This window comes from Salvia splendens, chromosome 16, assembly GCF_004379255.2.
Source record: "Salvia splendens isolate huo1 chromosome 16, SspV2, whole genome shotgun sequence".
Classification (NCBI taxonomy): Eukaryota; Viridiplantae; Streptophyta; class Magnoliopsida; order Lamiales; family Lamiaceae; genus Salvia; species Salvia splendens.
In genome coordinates, this window is record NC_056047.1 from 31,146,507 (window position 1) to 31,169,588 (window position 23,082).

Consider the following 23,082-nt stretch of genomic DNA (forward strand, 5'->3'; position numbering starts at 1 on the left):
GCATTATAAGGTCGAAAAGTGCCCAAAACGGCTCGAAACGACCTTTTTTTCCGCCCCCGGCATTAGCGGCGGGCTTTTGCCCGGGGCTGGGGAAGGGGGGCTCGGCGAGAGCTTCGCGATGATATGCTGTGGGTCCCGTAACTCCTTCCGGTTCAAAAGTTATGGCCGTCTGAAGGGTGGGAGATCAGAACCTGCGTACGGGAGCGTACGATATGAAAGAATAAAGTGCGGATGGTTTGATGGGTGCGATCATACCAGCACTAATGCACCGGATCCCATCAGAACTCCGAAGTTAAGCGTGCTTGGGCGAGAGTAGTACTAGGATGGGTGACCCCCTGGGAAGTCCTCGTGTTGCACCCCTTTTTGCGAGTACGTCAATTTTTTTTTCATCATTTCAGTTGCTCTTACTGAGGTGCGAAAATCGATGACCTTCTAGTGGTTGAAGAGTGCGAAGTAGGAAGGCACGAAGTTCTTCGCGCGCTGATAACGAGTGGGTCCCACAGCGTTAAACGTGCCGAAAAGCAGCATATAAGGTCGAAAAGTGCCCAAAACGGCTCGAAACGACCTTTTTTCCGCCCCCGGCATTAGCGGCGGCTTTTGCCCGGGGCTGGGGAAGGGGGGCTCGGCGAGAGCTTCGCGATGATATGCTGTGGGTCCCGTAACTCCTTCCGGTTCAAAAGTTATGGCCGTCTGAAGGGTGGGAGATCAGAACCTGCGTACGGGAGCGTACGATATGAAAGAATAAATTGCGGATGGTTTGATGGGTGCGATCATACCAGCACTAATGCACCGGATCCCATCAGAACTCCGAAGTTAAGCGTGCTTGGGCGAAAGTAGTACTAGGATGGGTGACCCCCTGGGAAGTCCTCGTGTTTCACCCCTTTTTGCGAGTACGTCAATATTTTTTCATCATTTCAGTTGCCCTTACTGAGGTGCGAAAATCGATGACCTTCTAGTGGTTGAAGAGTGCGAAGTAGGAAGGCACGAAGTTCTTCGCGCGCTGATAACGAGTGGGTCCCACAGCGTTAAACATGCCGAAAAGCAGCATATAAGGTCGAAAAGTGCCCAAAACGGCTCGAAACGACCTTTTTTCCGCCCCCGGCATTAGCGGCGGGCTTTTGCCCGGGGCTGGGGAAGGGGGGCTCGGCGAGAGCTTCGCGATGATATGCTGTGGGTCCCGTAACTCCTTCCGGTTCAAAAGTTATGGCCGTCTGAAGGGTGGGAGATCAGAACCTGCGTACGGGAGCGTACGATATGAAAGAATAAAGTGCGGATGGATTGATGGGTGCGATCATACCAGCACTAATGCACCGGATCCCATCAGAACTCCGAAGTTAAGCGTGCTTGGGCGAGAGTAGTACTAGGATGGGTGACCCCCTGGGAAGTCCTCGTGTTTCACCCCTTTTTGCGAGTACGTCAATTTTTTTTCATCATTTCAGTTGCTCTTACTGAGGTGCGAAAATCGATGACCTTCTAGTGGTTGAAGAGTGCGAAGTAGGAAGGCACGAAGTTCTTCGCGCGCTGATAACGAGTGGGTCCCACAGCGTTAAACGTGCCGAAAAGCAGCATATAAGGTCGAAAAGTGCCCAAAACGGCTCGAAACGACCTTTTTTCCGCCCCCGGCATTAGCGGCGGGCTTTTGCCCGGGGCTGGGGAAGGGGGGCTCGGCGAGAGCTTCGCGATGATATGCTGTGGGTCCCGTAACTCCTTCCGGTTCAAAAGTTATGGCCGTCTGAAGGGTGGGAGATCAGAACCTGCGTACGGGAGCGTACGATATGAAAGAATAAAGTGCGGATGGTTTGATGGGTGCGATCATACCAGCACTAATGCACCGGATCCCATCAGAACTCCGAAGTTAAGCGTGCTTGGGCGAGAGTAGTACTAGGATGGGTGACCCCCTGGGAAGTCCTCGTGTTGCACCCCTTTTTGCGAGTACGTCAATTTTTTTTCATCATTTCAGTTGCTCTTACTGAGGTGCGAAAATCGATGACCTTCTAGTGGTTGAAGAGTGCGAAGTAGGAAGGCACGAAGTTCTTCGCGCGCTGATAACGAGTGGGTCCCACAGCGTTAAACGTGCCGAAAAGCAGCATTTAAGGTCGAAAAGTGCCCAAAACGGCTCGAAACGACCTTTTTTCCGCCCCCGGCATTAGCGGCGGGCTTTGCCCGGGGCTGGGGAAGGGGGGCTCGGCGAGAGCTTCGCGATGATATGCTGTGGGTCCCGTAACTCCTTCCGGTTCAAAAGTTATGGCCGTCTGAAGGGTGGGAGATCAGAACCTGCGTACGGGAGCGTACGATATGAAAGAATAAAGTGCGGATGGTTTGATGGGTGCGATCATACCAGCACTAATGCACCGGATCCCATCAGAACTCCGAAGTTAAGCGTGCTTGGGCGAGAGTAGTACTAGGATGGGTGACCCCCTGGGAAGTCCTCTTGTTGCACCCCTTTTTGCGAGTACGTCAATTTTTTTTCATCATTTCAGTTGCTCTTACTGAGGTGCGAAAATCGATGACCTGTTAGTGGTTGAAGAGTGCGAAGAAGGAAGGCACGAAGTTCTTCGCGCGCTGATAACGAGTGGGTCCCACAGCGTTAAGCGTGCTGAAAAGCAGCATTTAAGGTCGAAAAGTGCCCAAAACGGCTCGAAACGAACTTTTTTCCGCCCCCGGCATTAGCGGCGGGCTTTGCTCGAGTGTTGGGATGAGGGGCTCGGCGAGAGCTCCGCGATGATATGCTGTGGGTCCCGTAACTCCTTCCGGTTCAAAAGTTATGGCCGTCTGAAGGGTGGGAGATCAGAACCTGCGTACGGGAGCGTACGATATGAAAGAATAAAGTGCGGATGGTTTGATGGGTGCGATCATACCAGCACTAATGCACCGGATCCCATCAGAACTCCGAAGTTAAGCGTGCTTGGGCGAGAGTAGTACTAGGATGGGTGACCCCCTGGGAAGTCCTCGTGTTGCACCCCTTTTTGCGAGTACGTCAATTTTTTTTTCATCATTTCAGTTGCTCTTACTGAGGTGCGAAAATCGATGACCTGCTAGTGGTTGAACAGTGCGAAGAAGGAAGGCACGAAGTTCTTCGCGCGCTGATGACGAGTGGGTCCCACAGCGTTAAACGTGCCGAAAAGCAGCATTTAAGGTCGAAAAGTGCCCAAAACGGCTCGAAACGACCTTTTTTCCGCCCCCGGCTATAGCGGCGGGCTTCGCCCGGGGCTGGGGACGAGGGGCTCGGCGAGAGCTTCGCGATGATATGCTGTGGGTCCCGTAACTCCTTCCGGATCAAAAGTTATGGCCGTCTGAAGGGTGGGAGATCAGAACCTGCGTACGGGAGCGTACGATATGAAAGAATAAAGTGCGGATGGTTTGATGGGTGCGATCATACCAGCACTAATGCACCGGATCCCATCAGAACTCCGAAGTTAAGCGTGCTTGGGCGAGAGTAGTACTAGGATGGGTGACCCCCTGGGAAGTCCTCGTGTTGCACCCCTTTTTGCGAGTACGTCAATTTTTTTTCATCATTTCAGTTGCTCTTACTGAGGTGCGAAAATCGATGACCTGCTAGTGGTTGAAGAGTGCGAAGAAGGAAGGCACGAAGTTCTTCGCGCGCTGATAACGAGTGGGTCCCACAGCGTTAAACGTGCCAAAAAGCAGCATTTAAGGTCGAAAAGTGCCCAAAACGGCTCGAAACGACCTTTTTTCCGCCCTCGGCATCAGCGGCGGACTTCGCCCGTGGCTGGGGACGAGGGGCTCGGCGAGAGCTTCGCGATGATATGCTGTGGGTCCCGTAACTCCTTCCGGTTCAAAAGTTATGGCCGTCTGAAGGGTGGGAGATCAGAACCTGCGTACGGGAGCGTACGATATGAAAGAATAAAGTGCGGATGGTTTGATGGGTGCGATCATACCAGCACTAATGCACCGGATCCCATCAGAACTCCGAAGTTAAGCGTGCTTGGGCGAGAGTAGTACTAGGATGGGTGACCCCCTGGGAAGTCCTCGTGTTGCACCCCTTTTTGCGAGTACGTCAATTTTTTTTCATCATTTCAGTTGCTCTTACTGAGGTGCGAAAATCGATGACCTGCTAGTGGTTGAAGAGTGCGAAGAAGGAAGGCACGAAGTTCTTCGCGCGCTGATAACGAGTGGGTCCCACAGCGTTAAACGTGCCAAAAAGCAGCATTTAAGGTCGAAAAGTGACCAAAACGGCTCGAAACGACCTTTTTTCCGCCCCCGGCATCAACGGCGGGCTTCGCTCGTGGCTGGGGACGAAGGGCTCGGCGAGAGCTTCGCGATGATATGCTGTGGGTCCCGTAACTCCTTCCGGTTCAAAAGTTATGGCCGTCTGAAGGGTGGGAGATCAGAACCTGCGTACGGGAGCGTACGATATGAAAGAATAAAGTGCGGATGGTTTGATGGGTGCGATCATACCAGCACTAATGCACCGGATCCATCAGAACTCCGAAGTTAAGCGTGCTTGGGCGAGAGTAGTACTAGGATGGGTGACCCCCTGGGAAGTCCTCGTGTTGCACCCCTTTTTGCGAGTACGTCAATTTTTTTTCATCATTTCAGTTGCTCTTACTGAGGTGCGAAAATCGATGACCTGCTAGTGGTTGAACAGTGCGAAGAAGGAAGGCACGAAGTTCTTCGCGCGCTGATGACGAGTGGGTCCCACAGCGTTAAACGTGCCGAAAAGCAGCATTTAAGGTCGAAAAGTGCCCAAAACGGCTCGAAACGACCTTTTTTCCGCCCCCGGCTATAGCGGCGGGCTTCGCTCGTGGCTGGGGACGAGGGGCTCGGCGAGAGCTTCGCGATGATATGCTGTGGGTCCCGTAACTCCTTCCGGATCAAAAGTTATGGCCGTCTGAAGGGTGGGAGATCAGAACCTGCGTACGGGAGCGTACGATATGAAAGAATAAAGTGCGGATGGTTTGATGGGTGCGATCATACCAGCACTAATGCACCGGATCCCATCAGAACTCCGAAGTTAAGCGTGCTTGGGCGAGAGTAGTACTAGGATGGGTGACCCCCTGGGAAGTCCTCGTGTTGCACCCCTTTTTGCGAGTACGTCAATTTTTTTTTCATCATTTCAGTTGCTCTTACTGAGGTGCGAAAATCGATGACCTGCTAGTGGTTGAACAGTGCGAAGAAGGAAGGCACGAAGTTCTTCGCGCGCTGATAACGAGTGGGTCCCACAGCGTTAAACGTGCCGAAAAAGCAGCATTTAAGGTCGAAAAGTGCCCAAAACGGCTCGAAACGACCTTTTTTCCGCCCCCGGCATCAGCGGCGGGCTTCGCTCGTGGCTGGGGACGAGGGGCTCGGCGAGAGCTTCGCGATGATATGCTGTGGGTCCCGTAACTCCTTCCGGATCAAAAGTTATGGCCGTCTGAAGGGTGGGAGATCAGAACCTGCGTACGGGAGCGTACGATATGAAAGAATAAAGTGCGGATGGTTTGATGGGTGCGATCATACCAGCACTAATGCACCGGATCCCATCAGAACTCCGAAGTTAAGCGTGCTTGGGCGAGAGTAGTACTAGGATGGGTGACCCCCTGGGAAGTCCTCGTGTTGCACCCCTTTTTGCGAGTACGTCAATTTTTTTTCATCATTTCAGTTGCTCTTACTGAGGTGCGAAAATCGATGACCTGCTAGTGGTTGAAGAGTGCGAAGAAGGAAGGCACGAAGTTCTTCGCGCGCTGATAACGAGTGGGTCCCACAGCGTTAAACGTGCCGAAAAGCAGCATTTAAGGTCGAAAAGTGCCCAAAACGGCTCGAAACGACCTTTTTTCCGCCCCCGGCATCAGCGGCGGGCTTCGCCCGGGGCTGGGGACGAGGGGCTCGGCGAGAGCTTCGCGATGATATGATGTGGGTCCCGTAACTCCTTCCGGTTCAAAAGTTATGGCCGTCTGAAGGGTGGGAGATCAGAACCTGCGTACGGGAGCGTACGATATGAAAGAATAAAGTGCGGATGGTTTGATGGGTGCGATCATACCAGCACTAATGCACCGGATCCCATCAGAACTCCGAAGTTAAGCGTGCTTGGGCGAGAGTAGTACTAGGATGGGTGACCCCCTGGGAAGTCCTCGTGTTGCACCCCTTTTTGCGAGTACGTCAATTTTTTTTTCATCATTTCAGTTGCTCTTACTGAGGTGCGAAAATCGATGACCTGCTAGTGGTTGAACAGTGCGAAGAAGGAAGGCACGAAGTTCTTCGCGCGCTGATGACGAGTGGGTCCCACAGCGTTAAACGTGCCGAAAAGCAGCATTTAAGGTCGAAAAGTGACCAAAACGGCTCGAAACGACCTTTTTTCCGCCCCCGGCATCAACGGCGGGCTTCGCCCGTGGCTGGGGACGAGGGGCTCGGCGAGAGCTTCGCGATGATATGCTGTGGGTCCCGTAACTCCTTCCGGATCAAAAGTTATGGCCGTCTGAAGGGTGGGAGATCAGAACCTGCGTACGGGAGCGTACGATATGAAAGAATAAAGTGCGGATGGTTTGATGGGTGCGATCATACCAGCACTAATGCACCGGATCCCATCAGAACTCCGAAGTTAAGCGTGCTTGGGCGAGAGTAGTACTAGGATGGGTGACCCCCTGGGAAGTCCTCGTGTTGCACCCCTTTTTGCGAGTACGTCAATTTTTTTTCATCATTTCAGTTGCTCTTACTGAGGTGCGAAAATCGATGACCTGCTAGTGGTTGAAGAGTGCGAAGAAGGAAGGCACGAAGTTCTTCGCGCGCTGATAACGAGTGGGTCCCACAGCGTTAAACGTGCCAAAAAGCAGCATTTAAGGTCGAAAAGTGACCAAAACGGCTCGAAACGACCTTTTTTCCGCCCCCGGCATCAACGGCGGGCTTCGCTCGTGGCTGGGGACGAAGGGCTCGGCGAGAGCTTCGCGATGATATGCTGTGGGTCCCGTAACTCCTTCCGGTTCAAAAGTTATGGCCGTCTGAAGGGTGGGAGATCAGAACCTGCGTACGGGAGCGTACGATATGAAAGAATAAAGTGCGGATGGTTTGATGGGTGCGATCATACCAGCACTAATGCACCGGATCCCATCAGAACTCCGAAGTTAAGCGTGCTTGGGCGAGAGTAGTACTAGGATGGGTGACCCCCTGGGAAGTCCTCGTGTTGCACCCCTTTTTGCGAGTACGTCAATTTTTTTTCATCATTTCAGTTGCTCTTACTGAGGTGCGAAAATCGATGACCTGCTAGTGGTTGAAGAGTGCGAAGAAGGAAGGCACGAAGTTCTTCGCGCGCTGATGACGAGTGGGTCCCACAGCGTTAAACGTGCCGAAAAGCAGCATTTAAGGTCGAAAAGTGCCCAAAACGGCTCGAAACGACCTTTTTTCCGCCCCGGCTATAGCGGCGGGCTTCGCCCGTGGCTGGGGACGAGGGGCTCGGCGAGAGCTTCGCGATGATATGCTGTGGGTCCCGTAACTCCTTCCGGATCAAAAGTTATGGCCGTCTGAAGGGTGGGAGATCAGAACCTGCGTACGGGAGCGTACGATATGAAAGAATAAAGTGCGGATGGTTTGATGGGTGCGATCATACCAGCACTAATGCACCGGATCCCATCAGAACTCCGAAGTTAAGCGTGCTTGGGCGAGAGTAGTACTAGGATGGGTGACCCCCTGGGAAGTCCTCGTGTTGCACCCCTTTTTGCGAGTACGTCAATTTTTTTTCATCATTTCAGTTGCTCTTACTGAGGTGCGAAAATCGATGACCTGCTAGTGGTTGAACAGTGCGAAGAAGGAAGGCACGAAGTTCTTCGCGCGCTGATAACGAGTGGGTCCCACAGCGTTAAACGTGCCGAAAAGCAGCATTTAAGGTCGAAAAGTGCCCAAAACGGCTCGAAACGACCTTTTTTCCGCCCCCGGCATCTAGCGGCGGGCTTCGCCCGTGGCTGGGGACGAGGGGCTCGGCGAGAGCTTCGCGATGATATGCTGTGGGTCCCGTAACTCCTTCCGGTTCAAAAGTTATGGCCGTCTGAAGGGTGGGAGATCAGAACCTGCGTACGGGAGCGTACGATATGAAAGAATAAAGTGCGGATGGTTTGATGGGTGCGATCATACCAGCACTAATGCACCGGATCCCATCAGAACTCCGAAGTTAAGCGTGCTTGGGCGAGAGTAGTACTAGGATGGGTGACCCCCTGGGAAGTCCTCGTGTTGCACCCCTTTTTGCGAGTACGTCAATTTTTTTTCATCATTTCAGTTGCTCTTACTGAGGTGCGAAAATCGATGACCTGCTAGTGGTTGAAGAGTGCGAAGAAGGAAGGCACGAAGTTCTTCGCGCGCTGATGACGAGTGGGTCCCACAGCGTTAAACGTGCCGAAAAGCAGCATTTAAGGTCGAAAAGTGCCCAAAACGGCTCGAAACGACCTTTTTTCCGCCCCCGGCTATCAGCGGCGGGCTTCGCCCGTGGCTGGGGACGAGGGGCTCGGCGAGAGCTTCGCGATGATATGCTGTGGGTCCCGTAACTCCTTCCGGATCAAAAGTTATGGCCGTCTGAAGGGTGGGAGATCAGAACCTGCGTACGGGAGCGTACGATATGAAAGAATAAAGTGCGGATGGTTTGATGGGTGCGATCATACCAGCACTAATGCACCGGATCCCATCAGAACTCCGAAGTTAAGCGTGCTTGGGCGAGAGTAGTACTAGGATGGGTGACCCCCTGGGAAGTCCTCGTGTTGCACCCCTTTTTGCGAGTACGTCAATTTTTTTTCATCATTTCAGTTGCTCTTACTGAGGTGCGAAAATCGATGACCTGCTAGTGGTTGAACAGTGCGAAGAAGGAAGGCACGAAGTTCTTCGCGCGCTGATAACGAGTGGGTCCCACAGCGTTAAACGTGCCGAAAAGCAGCATTTAAGGTCGAAAAGTGCCCAAAACGGCTCGAAACGACCTTTTTTCCGCCCCCGGCTATAGCGGCGGGCTTCGCCCGTGGCTGGGGACGAGGGGCTCGGCGAGAGCTTCGCGATGATATGCTGTGGGTCCCGTAACTCCTTCCGGATCAAAAGTTATGGCCGTCTGAAGGGTGGGAGATCAGAACCTGCGTACGGGAGCGTACGATATGAAAGAATAAAGTGCGGATGGTTTGATGGGTGCGATCATACCAGCACTAATGCACCGGATCCCATCAGAACTCCGAAGTTAAGCGTGCTTGGGCGAGAGTAGTACTAGGATGGGTGACCCCCTGGGAAGTCCTCGTGTTGCACCCCTTTTTGCGAGTACGTCAATTTTTTTTCATCATTTCAGTTGCTCTTACTGAGGTGCGAAAATCGATGACCTGCTAGTGGTTGAACAGTGCGAAGAAGGAAGGCACGAAGTTCTTCGCGCGCTGATGACGAGTGGGTCCCACAGCGTTAAACGTGCCGAAAAGCAGCATTTAAGGTCGAAAAGTGCCCAAAACGGCTCGAAACGACCTTTTTTCCGCCCCCGGCTATAGCGGCGGGCTTCGCCCGTGGCTGGGGACGAGGGGCTCGGCGAGAGCTTCGCGATGATATGCTGTGGGTCCCGTAACTCCTTCCGGATCAAAAGTTATGGCCGTCTGAAGGGTGGGAGATCAGAACCTGCGTACGGGAGCGTACGATATGAAAGAATAAAGTGCGGATGGTTTGATGGGTGCGATCATACCAGCACTAATGCACCGGATCCCATCAGAACTCCGAAGTTAAGCGTGCTTGGGCGAGAGTAGTACTAGGATGGGTGACCCCCTGGGAAGTCCTCGTGTTGCACCCCTTTTTGCGAGTACGTCAATTTTTTTTCATCATTTCAGTTGCTCTTACTGAGGTGCGAAAATCGATGACCTGCTAGTGGTTGAACAGTGCGAAGAAGGAAGGCACGAAGTTCTTCGCGCGCTGATGACGAGTGGGTCCCACAGCGTTAAACGTGCCGAAAAGCAGCATTTAAGGTCGAAAAGTGCCCAAAACGGCTCGAAACGACCTTTTTTCCGCCCCCGGCTATAGCGGCGGGCTTCGCCCGTGGCTGGGGACGAGGGGCTCGGCGAGAGCTTCGCGATGATATGCTGTGGGTCCCGTAACTCCTTCCGGATCAAAAGTTATGGCCGTCTGAAGGGTGGGAGATCAGAACCTGCGTACGGGAGCGTACGATATGAAAGAATAAAGTGCGGATGGTTTGATGGGTGCGATCATACCAGCACTAATGCACCGGATCCCATCAGAACTCCGAAGTTAAGCGTGCTTGGGCGAGAGTAGTACTAGGATGGGTGACCCCCTGGGAAGTCCTCGTGTTGCACCCCTTTTTGCGAGTACGTCAATTTTTTTTTCATCATTTCAGTTGCTCTTACTGAGGTGCGAAAATCGATGACCTGCTAGTGGTTGAACAGTGCGAAGAAGGAAGGCACGAAGTTCTTCGCGCGCTGATGACGAGTGGGTCCCACAGCGTTAAACGTGCCGAAAAGCAGCATTTAAGGTCGAAAAGTGCCCAAAACGGCTCGAAACGACCTTTTTTCCGCCCCCGGCTATAGCGGCGGGCTTCGCCCGTGGCTGGGGACGAGGGGCTCGGCGAGAGCTTCGCGATGATATGCTGTGGGTCCCGTAACTCCTTCCGGATCAAAAGTTATGGCCGTCTGAAGGGTGGGAGATCAGAACCTGCGTACGGGAGCGTACGATATGAAAGAATAAAGTGCGGATGGTTTGATGGGTGCGATCATACCAGCACTAATGCACCGGATCCCATCAGAACTCCGAAGTTAAGCGTGCTTGGGCGAGAGTAGTACTAGGATGGGTGACCCCCTGGGAAGTCCTCGTGTTGCACCCCTTTTTGCGAGTACGTCAATTTTTTTTTCATCATTTCAGTTGCTCTTACTGAGGTGCGAAAATCGATGACCTGCTAGTGGTTGAACAGTGCGAAGAAGGAAGGCACGAAGTTCTTCGCGCGCTGATGACGAGTGGGTCCCACAGCGTTAAACGTGCCGAAAAGCAGCATTTAAGGTCGAAAAGTGCCCAAAACGGCTCGAAACGACCTTTTTTCCGCCCCCGGCTATAGCGGCGGGCTTCGCCCGTGGCTGGGGACGAGGGGCTCGGCGAGAGCTTCGCGATGATATGCTGTGGGTCCCGTAACTCCTTCCGGATCAAAAGTTATGGCCGTCTGAAGGGTGGGAGATCAGAACCTGCGTACGGGAGCGTACGATATGAAAGAATAAAGTGCGGATGGTTTGATGGGTGCGATCATACCAGCACTAATGCACCGGATCCCATCAGAACTCCGAAGTTAAGCGTGCTTGGGCGAGAGTAGTACTAGGATGGGTGACCCCCTGGGAAGTCCTCGTGTTGCACCCCTTTTTGCGAGTACGTCAATTTTTTTTTCATCATTTCAGTTGCTCTTACTGAGGTGCGAAAATCGATGACCTGCTAGTGGTTGAACAGTGCGAAGAAGGAAGGCACGAAGTTCTTCGCGCGCTGATGACGAGTGGGTCCCACAGCGTTAAACGTGCCGAAAAGCAGCATTTAAGGTCGAAAAGTGCCCAAAACGGCTCGAAACGACCTTTTTTCCGCCCCCGGCTATAGCGGCGGGCTTCGCCCGTGGCTGGGGACGAGGGGCTCGGCGAGAGCTTCGCGATGATATGCTGTGGGTCCCGTAACTCCTTCCGGATCAAAAGTTATGGCCGTCTGAAGGGTGGGAGATCAGAACCTGCGTACGGGAGCGTACGATATGAAAGAATAAAGTGCGGATGGTTTGACGGGTGCGATCATACCAGCACTAATGCACCGGATCCCATCAGAACTCCGAAGTTAAGCGTGCTTGGGCGAGAGTAGTACTAGGATGGGTGACCCCCTGGGAAGTCCTCGTGTTGCACCCCTTTTTGCGAGTACGTCAATTTTTTTTTCATCATTTCAGTTGCTCTTACTGAGGTGCGAAAATCGATGACCTGCTAGTGGTTGAACAGTGCGAAGAAGGAAGGCACGAAGTTCTTCGCGCGCTGATGACGAGTGGGTCCCACAGCGTTAAACGTGCCGAAAAGCAGCATTTAAGGTCGAAAAGTGCCCAAAACGGCTCGAAACGACCTTTTTTCCGCCCCCGGCTATAGCGGCGGGCTTCGCCCGTGGCTGGGGACGAGGGGCTCGGCGAGAGCTTCGCGATGATATGCTGTGGGTCCCGTAACTCCTTCCGGATCAAAAGTTATGGCCGTCTGAAGGGTGGGAGATCAGAACCTGCGTACGGGAGCGTACGATATGAAAGAATAAAGTGCGGATGGTTTGATGGGTGCGATCATACCAGCACTAATGCACCGGATCCCATCAGAACTCCGAAGTTAAGCGTGCTTGGGCGAGAGTAGTACTAGGATGGGTGACCCCCTGGGAAGTCCTCGTGTTGCACCCCTTTTTGCGAGTACGTCAATTTTTTTTTCATCATTTCAGTTGCTCTTACTGAGGTGCGAAAATCGATGACCTGCTAGTGGTTGAACAGTGCGAAGAAGGAAGGCACGAAGTTCTTCGCGCGCTGATGACGAGTGGGTCCCACAGCGTTAAACGTGCCGAAAAGCAGCATTTAAGGTCGAAAAGTGCCCAAAACGGCTCGAAACGACCTTTTTTCCGCCCCCGGCTATAGCGGCGGGCTTCGCCCGTGGCTGGGGACGAGGGGCTCGGCGAGAGCTTCGCGATGATATGCTGTGGGTCCCGTAACTCCTTCCGGATCAAAAGTTATGGCCGTCTGAAGGGTGGGAGATCAGAACCTGCGTACGGGAGCGTACGATATGAAAGAATAAAGTGCGGATGGTTTGACGGGTGCGATCATACCAGCACTAATGCACCGGATCCCATCAGAACTCCGAAGTTAAGCGTGCTTGGGCGAGAGTAGTACTAGGATGGGTGACCCCCTGGGAAGTCCTCGTGTTGCACCCCTTTTTGCGAGTACGTCAATTTTTTTTTCATCATTTCAGTTGCTCTTACTGAGGTGCGAAAATCGATGACCTGCTAGTGGTTGAACAGTGCGAAGAAGGAAGGCACGAAGTTCTTCGCGCGCTGATGACGAGTGGGTCCCACAGCGTTAAACGTGCCGAAAAGCAGCATTTAAGGTCGAAAAGTGCCCAAAACGGCTCGAAACGACCTTTTTTCCGCCCCCGGCTATAGCGGCGGGCTTCGCCCGTGGCTGGGGACGAGGGGCTCGGCGAGAGCTTCGCGATGATATGCTGTGGGTCCCGTAACTCCTTCCGGATCAAAAGTTATGGCCGTCTGAAGGGTGGGAGATCAGAACCTGCGTACGGGAGCGTACGATATGAAAGAATAAAGTGCGGATGGTTTGATGGGTGCGATCATACCAGCACTAATGCACCGGATCCCATCAGAACTCCGAAGTTAAGCGTGCTTGGGCGAGAGTAGTACTAGGATGGGTGACCCCCTGGGAAGTCCTCGTGTTGCACCCCTTTTTGCGAGTACGTCAATTTTTTTTTCATCATTTCAGTTGCTCTTACTGAGGTGCGAAAATCGATGACCTGCTAGTGGTTGAACAGTGCGAAGAAGGAAGGCACGAAGTTCTTCGCGCGCTGATGACGAGTGGGTCCCACAGCGTTAAACGTGCCGAAAAGCAGCATTTAAGGTCGAAAAGTGCCCAAAACGGCTCGAAACGACCTTTTTTCCGCCCCCGGCTATAGCGGCGGGCTTCGCCCGTGGCTGGGGACGAGGGGCTCGGCGAGAGCTTCGCGATGATATGCTGTGGGTCCCGTAACTCCTTCCGGATCAAAAGTTATGGCCGTCTGAAGGGTGGGAGATCAGAACCTGCGTACGGGAGCGTACGATATGAAAGAATAAAGTGCGGATGGTTTGACGGGTGCGATCATACCAGCACTAATGCACCGGATCCCATCAGAACTCCGAAGTTAAGCGTGCTTGGGCGAGAGTAGTACTAGGATGGGTGACCCCCTGGGAAGTCCTCGTGTTGCACCCCTTTTTGCGAGTACGTCAATTTTTTTTTCATCATTTCAGTTGCTCTTACTGAGGTGCGAAAATCGATGACCTGCTAGTGGTTGAACAGTGCGAAGAAGGAAGGCACGAAGTTCTTCGCGCGCTGATGACGAGTGGGTCCCACAGCGTTAAACGTGCCGAAAAGCAGCATTTAAGGTCGAAAAGTGCCCAAAACGGCTCGAAACGACCTTTTTTCCGCCCCCGGCTATAGCGGCGGGCTTCGCCCGTGGCTGGGGACGAGGGGCTCGGCGAGAGCTTCGCGATGATATGCTGTGGGTCCCGTAACTCCTTCCGGATCAAAAGTTATGGCCGTCTGAAGGGTGGGAGATCAGAACCTGCGTACGGGAGCGTACGATATGAAAGAATAAAGTGCGGATGGTTTGATGGGTGCGATCATACCAGCACTAATGCACCGGATCCCATCAGAACTCCGAAGTTAAGCGTGCTTGGGCGAGAGTAGTACTAGGATGGGTGACCCCCTGGGAAGTCCTCGTGTTGCACCCCTTTTTGCGAGTACGTCAATTTTTTTTTCATCATTTCAGTTGCTCTTACTGAGGTGCGAAAATCGATGACCTGCTAGTGGTTGAACAGTGCGAAGAAGGAAGGCACGAAGTTCTTCGCGCGCTGATGACGAGTGGGTCCCACAGCGTTAAACGTGCCGAAAAGCAGCATTTAAGGTCGAAAAGTGCCCAAAACGGCTCGAAACGACCTTTTTTCCGCCCCCGGCTATAGCGGCGGGCTTCGCCCGTGGCTGGGGACGAGGGGCTCGGCGAGAGCTTCGCGATGATATGCTGTGGGTCCCGTAACTCCTTCCGGATCAAAAGTTATGGCCGTCTGAAGGGTGGGAGATCAGAACCTGCGTACGGGAGCGTACGATATGAAAGAATAAAGTGCGGATGGTTTGACGGGTGCGATCATACCAGCACTAATGCACCGGATCCCATCAGAACTCCGAAGTTAAGCGTGCTTGGGCGAGAGTAGTACTAGGATGGGTGACCCCCTGGGAAGTCCTCGTGTTGCACCCCTTTTTGCGAGTACGTCAATTTTTTTTTCATCATTTCAGTTGCTCTTACTGAGGTGCGAAAATCGATGACCTGCTAGTGGTTGAACAGTGCGAAGAAGGAAGGCACGAAGTTCTTCGCGCGCTGATGACGAGTGGGTCCCACAGCGTTAAACGTGCCGAAAAGCAGCATTTAAGGTCGAAAAGTGCCCAAAACGGCTCGAAACGACCTTTTTTCCGCCCCCGGCTATAGCGGCGGGCTTCGCCCGTGGCTGGGGACGAGGGGCTCGGCGAGAGCTTCGCGATGATATGCTGTGGGTCCCGTAACTCCTTCCGGATCAAAAGTTATGGCCGTCTGAAGGGTGGGAGATCAGAACCTGCGTACGGGAGCGTACGATATGAAAGAATAAAGTGCGGATGGTTTGACGGGTGCGATCATACCAGCACTAATGCACCGGATCCCATCAGAACTCCGAAGTTAAGCGTGCTTGGGCGAGAGTAGTACTAGGATGGGTGACCCCCTGGGAAGTCCTCGTGTTGCACCCCTTTTTGCGAGTACGTCAATTTTTTTTTCATCATTTCAGTTGCTCTTACTGAGGTGCGAAAATCGATGACCTGCTAGTGGTTGAACAGTGCGAAGAAGGAAGGCACGAAGTTCTTCGCGCGCTGATGACGAGTGGGTCCCACAGCGTTAAACGTGCCGAAAAGCAGCATTTAAGGTCGAAAAGTGCCCAAAACGGCTCGAAACGACCTTTTTTCCGCCCCCGGCTATAGCGGCGGGCTTCGCCCGTGGCTGGGGACGAGGGGCTCGGCGAGAGCTTCGCGATGATATGCTGTGGGTCCCGTAACTCCTTCCGGATCAAAAGTTATGGCCGTCTGAAGGGTGGGAGATCAGAACCTGCGTACGGGAGCGTACGATATGAAAGAATAAAGTGCGGATGGTTTGACGGGTGCGATCATACCAGCACTAATGCACCGGATCCCATCAGAACTCCGAAGTTAAGCGTGCTTGGGCGAGAGTAGTACTAGGATGGGTGACCCCCTGGGAAGTCCTCGTGTTGCACCCCTTTTTGCGAGTACGTCAATTTTTTTTTCATCATTTCAGTTGCTCTTACTGAGGTGCGAAAATCGATGACCTGCTAGTGGTTGAACAGTGCGAAGAAGGAAGGCACGAAGTTCTTCGCGCGCTGATGACGAGTGGGTCCCACAGCGTTAAACGTGCCGAAAAGCAGCATTTAAGGTCGAAAAGTGCCCAAAACGGCTCGAAACGACCTTTTTTCCGCCCCCGGCTATAGCGGCGGGCTTCGCCCGTGGCTGGGGACGAGGGGCTCGGCGAGAGCTTCGCGATGATATGCTGTGGGTCCCGTAACTCCTTCCGGATCAAAAGTTATGGCCGTCTGAAGGGTGGGAGATCAGAACCTGCGTACGGGAGCGTACGATATGAAAGAATAAAGTGCGGATGGTTTGACGGGTGCGATCATACCAGCACTAATGCACCGGATCCCATCAGAACTCCGAAGTTAAGCGTGCTTGGGCGAGAGTAGTACTAGGATGGGTGACCCCCTGGGAAGTCCTCGTGTTGCACCCCTTTTTGCGAGTACGTCAATTTTTTTTTCATCATTTCAGTTGCTCTTACTGAGGTGCGAAAATCGATGACCTGCTAGTGGTTGAACAGTGCGAAGAAGGAAGGCACGAAGTTCTTCGCGCGCTGATGACGAGTGGGTCCCACAGCGTTAAACGTGCCGAAAAGCAGCATTTAAGGTCGAAAAGTGCCCAAAACGGCTCGAAACGACCTTTTTTCCGCCCCCGGCTATAGCGGCGGGCTTCGCCCGTGGCTGGGGACGAGGGGCTCGGCGAGAGCTTCGCGATGATATGCTGTGGGTCCCGTAACTCCTTCCGGATCAAAAGTTATGGCCGTCTGAAGGGTGGGAGATCAGAACCTGCGTACGGGAGCGTACGATATGAAAGAATAAAGTGCGGATGGTTTGACGGGTGCGATCATACCAGCACTAATGCACCGGATCCCATCAGAACTCCGAAGTTAAGCGTGCTTGGGCGAGAGTAGTACTAGGATGGGTGACCCCCTGGGAAGTCCTCGTGTTGCACCCCTTTTTGCGAGTACGTCAATTTTTTTTTCATCATTTCAGTTGCTCTTACTGAGGTGCGAAAATCGATGACCTGCTAGTGGTTGAACAGTGCGAAGAAGGAAGGCACGAAGTTCTTCGCGCGCTGATGACGAGTGGGTCCCACAGCGTTAAACGTGCCGAAAAGCAGCATTTAAGGTCGAAAAGTGCCCAAAACGGCTCGAAACGACCTTTTTTCCGCCCCCGGCTATAGCGGCGGGCTTCGCCCGTGGCTGGGGACGAGGGGCTCGGCGAGAGCTTCGCGATGATATGCTGTGGGTCCCGTAACTCCTTCCGGATCAAAAGTTATGGCCGTCTGAAGGGTGGGAGATCAGAACCTGCGTACGGGAGCGTACGATATGAAAGAATAAAGTGCGGATGGTTTGACGGGTGCGATCATACCAGCACTAATGCACCGGATCCCATCAGAACTCCGAAGTTAAGCGTGCTTGGGCGAGAGTAGTACTAGGATGGGTGACCCCCTGGGAAGTCCTCGTGTTGCACCCCTTTTTGCGAGTACGTCAATTTTTTTTTCATCATTTCAGTTGCTCTTACTGAGGTGCGAAAATCGATGACCTGCTAGTGGTTGAACAGTGCGAAGAAGGAAGGCACGAAGTTCTTCGCGCGCTGATGACGAGTGGGTCCCACAGCGTTAAACGTGCCGAAAAGCAGCATTTAAGGTCGAAAAGTGCCCAAAACGGCTCGAAACGACCTTTTTTCCGCCCCCGGCTATAGCGGCGGGCTTCGCCCGTGGCTGGGGACGAGGGGCTCGGCGAGAGCTTCGCGATGATATGCTGTGGGTCCCGTAACTCCTTCCGGATCAAAAGTTATGGCCGTCTGAAGGGTGGGAGATCAGAACCTGCGTACGGGAGCGTACGATATGAAAGAATAAAGTGCGGATGGTTTGACGGGTGCGATCATACCAGCACTAATGCACCGGATCCCATCAGAACTCCGAAGTTAAGCGTGCTTGGGCGAGAGTAGTACTAGGATGGGTGACCCCCTGGGAAGTCCTCGTGTTGCACCCCTTTTTGCGAGTACGTCAATTTTTTTTTCATCATTTCAGTTGCTCTTACTGAGGTGCGAAAATCGATGACCTGCTAGTGGTTGAACAGTGCGAAGAAGGAAGGCACGAAGTTCTTCGCGCGCTGATGACGAGTGGGTCCCACAGCGTTAAACGTGCCGAAAAGCAGCATTTAAGGTCGAAAAGTGCCCAAAACGGCTCGAAACGACCTTTTTTCCGCCCCCGGCTATAGCGGCGGGCTTCGCCCGTGGCTGGGGACGAGGGGCTCGGCGAGAGCTTCGCGATGATATGCTGTGGGTCCCGTAACTCCTTCCGGATCAAAAGTTATGGCCGTCTGAAGGGTGGGAGATCAGAACCTGCGTACGGGAGCGTACGATATGAAAGAATAAAGTGCGGATGGTTTGACGGGTGCGATCATACCAGCACTAATGCACCGGATCCCATCAGAACTCCGAAGTTAAGCGTGCTTGGGCGAGAGTAGTACTAGGATGGGTGACCCCCTGGGAAGTCCTCGTGTTGCACCCCTTTTTGCGAGTACGTCAATTTTTTTTTCATCATTTCAGTTGCTCTTACTGAGGTGCGAAAATCGATGACCTGCTAGTGGTTGAACAGTGCGAAGAAGGAAGGCACGAAGTTCTTCGCGCGCTGATGACGAGTGGGTCCCACAGCGTTAAACGTGCCGAAAAGCAGCATTTAAGGTCGAAAAGTGCCCAAAACGGCTCGAAACGACCTTTTTTCCGCCCCCGGCTATAGCGGCGGGCTTCGCCCGTGGCTGGGGACGAGGGGCTCGGCGAGAGCTTCGCGATGATATGCTGTGGGTCCCGTAACTCCTTCCGGATCAAAAGTTATGGCCGTCTGAAGGGTGGGAGATCAGAACCTGCGTACGGGAGCGTACGATATGAAAGAATAAAGTGCGGATGGTTTGACGGGTGCGATCATACCAGCACTAATGCACCGGATCCCATCAGAACTCCGAAGTTAAGCGTGCTTGGGCGAGAGTAGTACTAGGATGGGTGACCCCCTGGGAAGTCCTCGTGTTGCACCCCTTTTTGCGAGTACGTCAATTTTTTTTTCATCATTTCAGTTGCTCTTACTGAGGTGCGAAAATCGATGACCTGCTAGTGGTTGAACAGTGCGAAGAAGGAAGGCACGAAGTTCTTCGCGCGCTGATGACGAGTGGGTCCCACAGCGTTAAACGTGCCGAAAAGCAGCATTTAAGGTCGAAAAGTGCCCAAAACGGCTCGAAACGACCTTTTTTCCGCCCCCGGCTATAGCGGCGGGCTTCGCCCGTGGCTGGGGACGAGGGGCTCGGCGAGAGCTTCGCGATGATATGCTGTGGGTCCCGTAACTCCTTCCGGATCAAAAGTTATGGCCGTCTGAAGGGTGGGAGATCAGAACCTGCGTACGGGAGCGTACGATATGAAAGAATAAAGTGCGGATGGTTTGACGGGTGCGATCATACCAGCACTAATGCACCGGATCCCATCAGAACTCCGAAGTTAAGCGTGCTTGGGCGAGAGTAGTACTAGGATGGGTGACCCCCTGGGAAGTCCTCGTGTTGCACCCCTTTTTGCGAGTACGTCAATTTTTTTTTCATCATTTCAGTTGCTCTTACTGAGGTGCGAAAATCGATGACCTGCTAGTGGTTGAACAGTGCGAAGAAGGAAGGCACGAAGTTCTTCGCGCGCTGATGACGAGTGGGTCCCACAGCGTTAAACGTGCCGAAAAGCAGCATTTAAGGTCGAAAAGTGCCCAAAACGGCTCGAAACGACCTTTTTTCCGCCCCCGGCTATAGCGGCGGGCTTCGCCCGTGGCTGGGGACGAGGGGCTCGGCGAGAGCTTCGCGATGATATGCTGTGGGTCCCGTAACTCCTTCCGGATCAAAAGTTATGGCCGTCTGAAGGGTGGGAGATCAGAACCTGCGTACGGGAGCGTACGATATGAAAGAATAAAGTGCGGATGGTTTGACGGGTGCGATCATACCAGCACTAATGCACCGGATCCCATCAGAACTCCGAAGTTAAGCGTGCTTGGGCGAGAGTAGTACTAGGATGGGTGACCCCCTGGGAAGTCCTCGTGTTGCACCCCTTTTTGCGAGTACGTCAATTTTTTTTTCATCATTTCAGTTGCTCTTACTGAGGTGCGAAAATCGATGACCTGCTAGTGGTTGAACAGTGCGAAGAAGGAAGGCACGAAGTTCTTCGCGCGCTGATGACGAGTGGGTCCCACAGCGTTAAACGTGCCGAAAAGCAGCATTTAAGGTCGAAAAGTGCCCAAAACGGCTCGAAACGACCTTTTTTCCGCCCCCGGCTATAGCGGCGGGCTTCGCCCGTGGCTGGGGACGAGGGGCTCGGCGAGAGCTTCGCGATGATATGCTGTGGGTCCCGTAACTCCTTCCGGATCAAAAGTTATGGCCGTCTGAAGGGTGGGAGATCAGAACCTGCGTACGGGAGCGTACGATATGAAAGAATAAAGTGCGGATGGTTTGACGGGTGCGATCATACCAGCACTAATGCACCGGATCCCATCAGAACTCCGAAGTTAAGCGTGCTTGGGCGAGAGTAGTACTAGGATGGGTGACCCCCTGGGAAGTCCTCGTGTTGCACCCCTTTTTGCGAGTACGTCAATTTTTTTTTCATCATTTCAGTTGCTCTTACTGAGGTGCGAAAATCGATGACCTGCTAGTGGTTGAACAGTGCGAAGAAGGAAGGCACGAAGTTCTTCGCGCGCTGATGACGAGTGGGTCCCACAGCGTTAAACGTGCCGAAAAGCAGCATTTAAGGTCGAAAAGTGCCCAAAACGGCTCGAAACGACCTTTTTTCCGCCCCCGGCTATAGCGGCGGGCTTCGCCCGTGGCTGGGGACGAGGGGCTCGGCGAGAGCTTCGCGATGATATGCTGTGGGTCCCGTAACTCCTTCCGGATCAAAAGTTATGGCCGTCTGAAGGGTGGGAGATCAGAACCTGCGTACGGGAGCGTACGATATGAAAGAATAAAGTGCGGATGGTTTGACGGGTGCGATCATACCAGCACTAATGCACCGGATCCCATCAGAACTCCGAAGTTAAGCGTGCTTGGGCGAGAGTAGTACTAGGATGGGTGACCCCCTGGGAAGTCCTCGTGTTGCACCCCTTTTTGCGAGTACGTCAATTTTTTTTTCATCATTTCAGTTGCTCTTACTGAGGTGCGAAAATCGATGACCTGCTAGTGGTTGAACAGTGCGAAGAAGGAAGGCACGAAGTTCTTCGCGCGCTGATGACGAGTGGGTCCCACAGCGTTAAACGTGCCGAAAAGCAGCATTTAAGGTCGAAAAGTGCCCAAAACGGCTCGAAACGACCTTTTTTCCGCCCCCGGCTATAGCGGCGGGCTTCGCCCGTGGCTGGGGACGAGGGGCTCGGCGAGAGCTTCGCGATGATATGCTGTGGGTCCCGTAACTCCTTCCGGATCAAAAGTTATGGCCGTCTGAAGGGTGGGAGATCAGAACCTGCGTACGGGAGCGTACGATATGAAAGAATAAAGTGCGGATGGTTTGACGGGTGCGATCATACCAGCACTAATGCACCGGATCCCATCAGAACTCCGAAGTTAAGCGTGCTTGGGCGAGAGTAGTACTAGGATGGGTGACCCCCTGGGAAGTCCTCGTGTTGCACCCCTTTTTGCGAGTACGTCAATTTTTTTTTCATCATTTCAGTTGCTCTTACTGAGGTGCGAAAATCGATGACCTGCTAGTGGTTGAACAGTGCGAAGAAGGAAGGCACGAAGTTCTTCGCGCGCTGATGACGAGTGGGTCCCACAGCGTTAAACGTGCCGAAAAGCAGCATTTAAGGTCGAAAAGTGCCCAAAACGGCTCGAAACGACCTTTTTTCCGCCCCCGGCTATAGCGGCGGGCTTCGCCCGTGGCTGGGGACGAGGGGCTCGGCGAGAGCTTCGCGATGATATGCTGTGGGTCCCGTAACTCCTTCCGGATCAAAAGTTATGGCCGTCTGAAGGGTGGGAGATCAGAACCTGCGTACGGGAGCGTACGATATGAAAGAATAAAGTGCGGATGGTTTGACGGGTGCGATCATACCAGCACTAATGCACCGGATCCCATCAGAACTCCGAAGTTAAGCGTGCTTGGGCGAGAGTAGTACTAGGATGGGTGACCCCCTGGGAAGTCCTCGTGTTGCACCCCTTTTTGCGAGTACGTCAATTTTTTTTTCATCATTTCAGTTGCTCTTACTGAGGTGCGAAAATCGATGACCTGCTAGTGGTTGAACAGTGCGAAGAAGGAAGGCACGAAGTTCTTCGCGCGCTGATGACGAGTGGGTCCCACAGCGTTAAACGTGCCGAAAAGCAGCATTTAAGGTCGAAAAGTGCCCAAAACGGCTCGAAACGACCTTTTTTCCGCCCCCGGCTATAGCGGCGGGCTTCGCCCGTGGCTGGGGACGAGGGGCTCGGCGAGAGCTTCGCGATGATATGCTGTGGGTCCCGTAACTCCTTCCGGATCAAAAGTTATGGCCGTCTGAAGGGTGGGAGATCAGAACCTGCGTACGGGAGCGTACGATATGAAAGAATAAAGTGCGGATGGTTTGACGGGTGCGATCATACCAGCACTAATGCACCGGATCCCATCAGAACTCCGAAGTTAAGCGTGCTTGGGCGAGAGTAGTACTAGGATGGGTGACCCCCTGGGAAGTCCTCGTGTTGCACCCCTTTTTGCGAGTACGTCAATTTTTTTTTCATCATTTCAGTTGCTCTTACTGAGGTGCGAAAATCGATGACCTGCTAGTGGTTGAACAGTGCGAAGAAGGAAGGCACGAAGTTCTTCGCGCGCTGATGACGAGTGGGTCCCACAGCGTTAAACGTGCCGAAAAGCAGCATTTAAGGTCGAAAAGTGCCCAAAACGGCTCGAAACGACCTTTTTTCCGCCCCCGGCTATAGCGGCGGGCTTCGCCCGTGGCTGGGGACGAGGGGCTCGGCGAGAGCTTCGCGATGATATGCTGTGGGTCCCGTAACTCCTTCCGGATCAAAAGTTATGGCCGTC

The 23,082-nt window shown here is 53.3% G+C and overlaps 44 non-coding genes across 44 annotated transcripts; all 44 read left to right on the plus strand.

Annotated features, from left to right (window-relative positions):
- The first annotated feature begins 241 nt into the window (after nucleotides 1–241).
- On the plus strand, nucleotides 242–360 carry LOC121772846. The gene has a single exon (XR_006044459.1). It is a non-coding gene; the product is annotated as a 5S ribosomal RNA (ribosomal RNA).
- Nucleotides 361–762: 402 nt separating this feature from the next.
- Nucleotides 763–881, plus strand: LOC121772908. Its single transcript, XR_006044519.1, has one exon. It is a non-coding gene; the product is annotated as a 5S ribosomal RNA (ribosomal RNA).
- A 402-nt stretch (nucleotides 882–1,283) lies between these two features.
- LOC121772865 lies at nucleotides 1,284–1,402 on the plus strand. Its single transcript, XR_006044477.1, has one exon. It is a non-coding gene; the product is annotated as a 5S ribosomal RNA (ribosomal RNA).
- A 402-nt stretch (nucleotides 1,403–1,804) lies between these two features.
- On the plus strand, nucleotides 1,805–1,923 carry LOC121772858. Its single transcript, XR_006044470.1, has one exon. It is a non-coding gene; the product is annotated as a 5S ribosomal RNA (ribosomal RNA).
- A 401-nt stretch (nucleotides 1,924–2,324) lies between these two features.
- LOC121772873 lies at nucleotides 2,325–2,443 on the plus strand. The gene has a single exon (XR_006044485.1). It is a non-coding gene; the product is annotated as a 5S ribosomal RNA (ribosomal RNA).
- Nucleotides 2,444–2,844: 401 nt separating this feature from the next.
- Nucleotides 2,845–2,963, plus strand: LOC121772869. The gene has a single exon (XR_006044481.1). It is a non-coding gene; the product is annotated as a 5S ribosomal RNA (ribosomal RNA).
- A 402-nt stretch (nucleotides 2,964–3,365) lies between these two features.
- LOC121772880 lies at nucleotides 3,366–3,484 on the plus strand. The gene has a single exon (XR_006044492.1). It is a non-coding gene; the product is annotated as a 5S ribosomal RNA (ribosomal RNA).
- A 401-nt stretch (nucleotides 3,485–3,885) lies between these two features.
- On the plus strand, nucleotides 3,886–4,004 carry LOC121772891. Its single transcript, XR_006044503.1, has one exon. It is a non-coding gene; the product is annotated as a 5S ribosomal RNA (ribosomal RNA).
- A 401-nt stretch (nucleotides 4,005–4,405) lies between these two features.
- On the plus strand, nucleotides 4,406–4,523 carry LOC121772903. Its single transcript, XR_006044514.1, has one exon. It is a non-coding gene; the product is annotated as a 5S ribosomal RNA (ribosomal RNA).
- Nucleotides 4,524–4,924: 401 nt separating this feature from the next.
- Nucleotides 4,925–5,043, plus strand: LOC121772904. Its single transcript, XR_006044515.1, has one exon. It is a non-coding gene; the product is annotated as a 5S ribosomal RNA (ribosomal RNA).
- A 403-nt stretch (nucleotides 5,044–5,446) lies between these two features.
- Nucleotides 5,447–5,565, plus strand: LOC121772915. Its single transcript, XR_006044526.1, has one exon. It is a non-coding gene; the product is annotated as a 5S ribosomal RNA (ribosomal RNA).
- A 401-nt stretch (nucleotides 5,566–5,966) lies between these two features.
- LOC121772926 lies at nucleotides 5,967–6,085 on the plus strand. The gene has a single exon (XR_006044537.1). It is a non-coding gene; the product is annotated as a 5S ribosomal RNA (ribosomal RNA).
- A 402-nt stretch (nucleotides 6,086–6,487) lies between these two features.
- LOC121772938 lies at nucleotides 6,488–6,606 on the plus strand. Its single transcript, XR_006044548.1, has one exon. It is a non-coding gene; the product is annotated as a 5S ribosomal RNA (ribosomal RNA).
- Nucleotides 6,607–7,007: 401 nt separating this feature from the next.
- Nucleotides 7,008–7,126, plus strand: LOC121772949. The gene has a single exon (XR_006044559.1). It is a non-coding gene; the product is annotated as a 5S ribosomal RNA (ribosomal RNA).
- Nucleotides 7,127–7,526: 400 nt separating this feature from the next.
- Nucleotides 7,527–7,645, plus strand: LOC121772960. The gene has a single exon (XR_006044570.1). It is a non-coding gene; the product is annotated as a 5S ribosomal RNA (ribosomal RNA).
- A 402-nt stretch (nucleotides 7,646–8,047) lies between these two features.
- LOC121772971 lies at nucleotides 8,048–8,166 on the plus strand. Its single transcript, XR_006044581.1, has one exon. It is a non-coding gene; the product is annotated as a 5S ribosomal RNA (ribosomal RNA).
- A 402-nt stretch (nucleotides 8,167–8,568) lies between these two features.
- Nucleotides 8,569–8,687, plus strand: LOC121772983. Its single transcript, XR_006044592.1, has one exon. It is a non-coding gene; the product is annotated as a 5S ribosomal RNA (ribosomal RNA).
- A 401-nt stretch (nucleotides 8,688–9,088) lies between these two features.
- Nucleotides 9,089–9,207, plus strand: LOC121772995. The gene has a single exon (XR_006044603.1). It is a non-coding gene; the product is annotated as a 5S ribosomal RNA (ribosomal RNA).
- A 401-nt stretch (nucleotides 9,208–9,608) lies between these two features.
- On the plus strand, nucleotides 9,609–9,727 carry LOC121773006. The gene has a single exon (XR_006044614.1). It is a non-coding gene; the product is annotated as a 5S ribosomal RNA (ribosomal RNA).
- Nucleotides 9,728–10,128: 401 nt separating this feature from the next.
- LOC121773019 lies at nucleotides 10,129–10,247 on the plus strand. Its single transcript, XR_006044626.1, has one exon. It is a non-coding gene; the product is annotated as a 5S ribosomal RNA (ribosomal RNA).
- Nucleotides 10,248–10,649: 402 nt separating this feature from the next.
- LOC121773031 lies at nucleotides 10,650–10,768 on the plus strand. Its single transcript, XR_006044631.1, has one exon. It is a non-coding gene; the product is annotated as a 5S ribosomal RNA (ribosomal RNA).
- Nucleotides 10,769–11,170: 402 nt separating this feature from the next.
- Nucleotides 11,171–11,289, plus strand: LOC121773042. The gene has a single exon (XR_006044632.1). It is a non-coding gene; the product is annotated as a 5S ribosomal RNA (ribosomal RNA).
- Nucleotides 11,290–11,691: 402 nt separating this feature from the next.
- On the plus strand, nucleotides 11,692–11,810 carry LOC121773053. Its single transcript, XR_006044633.1, has one exon. It is a non-coding gene; the product is annotated as a 5S ribosomal RNA (ribosomal RNA).
- A 402-nt stretch (nucleotides 11,811–12,212) lies between these two features.
- Nucleotides 12,213–12,331, plus strand: LOC121773060. Its single transcript, XR_006044636.1, has one exon. It is a non-coding gene; the product is annotated as a 5S ribosomal RNA (ribosomal RNA).
- A 402-nt stretch (nucleotides 12,332–12,733) lies between these two features.
- LOC121773070 lies at nucleotides 12,734–12,852 on the plus strand. The gene has a single exon (XR_006044646.1). It is a non-coding gene; the product is annotated as a 5S ribosomal RNA (ribosomal RNA).
- A 402-nt stretch (nucleotides 12,853–13,254) lies between these two features.
- Nucleotides 13,255–13,373, plus strand: LOC121773081. The gene has a single exon (XR_006044657.1). It is a non-coding gene; the product is annotated as a 5S ribosomal RNA (ribosomal RNA).
- Nucleotides 13,374–13,775: 402 nt separating this feature from the next.
- LOC121773093 lies at nucleotides 13,776–13,894 on the plus strand. The gene has a single exon (XR_006044666.1). It is a non-coding gene; the product is annotated as a 5S ribosomal RNA (ribosomal RNA).
- A 402-nt stretch (nucleotides 13,895–14,296) lies between these two features.
- LOC121773104 lies at nucleotides 14,297–14,415 on the plus strand. The gene has a single exon (XR_006044677.1). It is a non-coding gene; the product is annotated as a 5S ribosomal RNA (ribosomal RNA).
- Nucleotides 14,416–14,817: 402 nt separating this feature from the next.
- On the plus strand, nucleotides 14,818–14,936 carry LOC121773115. Its single transcript, XR_006044688.1, has one exon. It is a non-coding gene; the product is annotated as a 5S ribosomal RNA (ribosomal RNA).
- Nucleotides 14,937–15,338: 402 nt separating this feature from the next.
- Nucleotides 15,339–15,457, plus strand: LOC121773128. Its single transcript, XR_006044700.1, has one exon. It is a non-coding gene; the product is annotated as a 5S ribosomal RNA (ribosomal RNA).
- A 402-nt stretch (nucleotides 15,458–15,859) lies between these two features.
- On the plus strand, nucleotides 15,860–15,978 carry LOC121773140. The gene has a single exon (XR_006044711.1). It is a non-coding gene; the product is annotated as a 5S ribosomal RNA (ribosomal RNA).
- A 402-nt stretch (nucleotides 15,979–16,380) lies between these two features.
- Nucleotides 16,381–16,499, plus strand: LOC121773141. The gene has a single exon (XR_006044712.1). It is a non-coding gene; the product is annotated as a 5S ribosomal RNA (ribosomal RNA).
- A 402-nt stretch (nucleotides 16,500–16,901) lies between these two features.
- LOC121773144 lies at nucleotides 16,902–17,020 on the plus strand. Its single transcript, XR_006044715.1, has one exon. It is a non-coding gene; the product is annotated as a 5S ribosomal RNA (ribosomal RNA).
- Nucleotides 17,021–17,422: 402 nt separating this feature from the next.
- On the plus strand, nucleotides 17,423–17,541 carry LOC121773145. The gene has a single exon (XR_006044716.1). It is a non-coding gene; the product is annotated as a 5S ribosomal RNA (ribosomal RNA).
- Nucleotides 17,542–17,943: 402 nt separating this feature from the next.
- On the plus strand, nucleotides 17,944–18,062 carry LOC121773146. Its single transcript, XR_006044717.1, has one exon. It is a non-coding gene; the product is annotated as a 5S ribosomal RNA (ribosomal RNA).
- A 402-nt stretch (nucleotides 18,063–18,464) lies between these two features.
- On the plus strand, nucleotides 18,465–18,583 carry LOC121773147. Its single transcript, XR_006044718.1, has one exon. It is a non-coding gene; the product is annotated as a 5S ribosomal RNA (ribosomal RNA).
- A 402-nt stretch (nucleotides 18,584–18,985) lies between these two features.
- LOC121773148 lies at nucleotides 18,986–19,104 on the plus strand. Its single transcript, XR_006044719.1, has one exon. It is a non-coding gene; the product is annotated as a 5S ribosomal RNA (ribosomal RNA).
- A 402-nt stretch (nucleotides 19,105–19,506) lies between these two features.
- On the plus strand, nucleotides 19,507–19,625 carry LOC121773149. Its single transcript, XR_006044720.1, has one exon. It is a non-coding gene; the product is annotated as a 5S ribosomal RNA (ribosomal RNA).
- Nucleotides 19,626–20,027: 402 nt separating this feature from the next.
- LOC121773150 lies at nucleotides 20,028–20,146 on the plus strand. Its single transcript, XR_006044721.1, has one exon. It is a non-coding gene; the product is annotated as a 5S ribosomal RNA (ribosomal RNA).
- Nucleotides 20,147–20,548: 402 nt separating this feature from the next.
- LOC121773152 lies at nucleotides 20,549–20,667 on the plus strand. Its single transcript, XR_006044723.1, has one exon. It is a non-coding gene; the product is annotated as a 5S ribosomal RNA (ribosomal RNA).
- A 402-nt stretch (nucleotides 20,668–21,069) lies between these two features.
- LOC121773153 lies at nucleotides 21,070–21,188 on the plus strand. The gene has a single exon (XR_006044724.1). It is a non-coding gene; the product is annotated as a 5S ribosomal RNA (ribosomal RNA).
- A 402-nt stretch (nucleotides 21,189–21,590) lies between these two features.
- On the plus strand, nucleotides 21,591–21,709 carry LOC121773154. Its single transcript, XR_006044725.1, has one exon. It is a non-coding gene; the product is annotated as a 5S ribosomal RNA (ribosomal RNA).
- A 402-nt stretch (nucleotides 21,710–22,111) lies between these two features.
- On the plus strand, nucleotides 22,112–22,230 carry LOC121773155. The gene has a single exon (XR_006044726.1). It is a non-coding gene; the product is annotated as a 5S ribosomal RNA (ribosomal RNA).
- A 402-nt stretch (nucleotides 22,231–22,632) lies between these two features.
- On the plus strand, nucleotides 22,633–22,751 carry LOC121773156. The gene has a single exon (XR_006044727.1). It is a non-coding gene; the product is annotated as a 5S ribosomal RNA (ribosomal RNA).
- The last annotated feature ends 331 nt before the right edge of the window (nucleotides 22,752–23,082 follow it).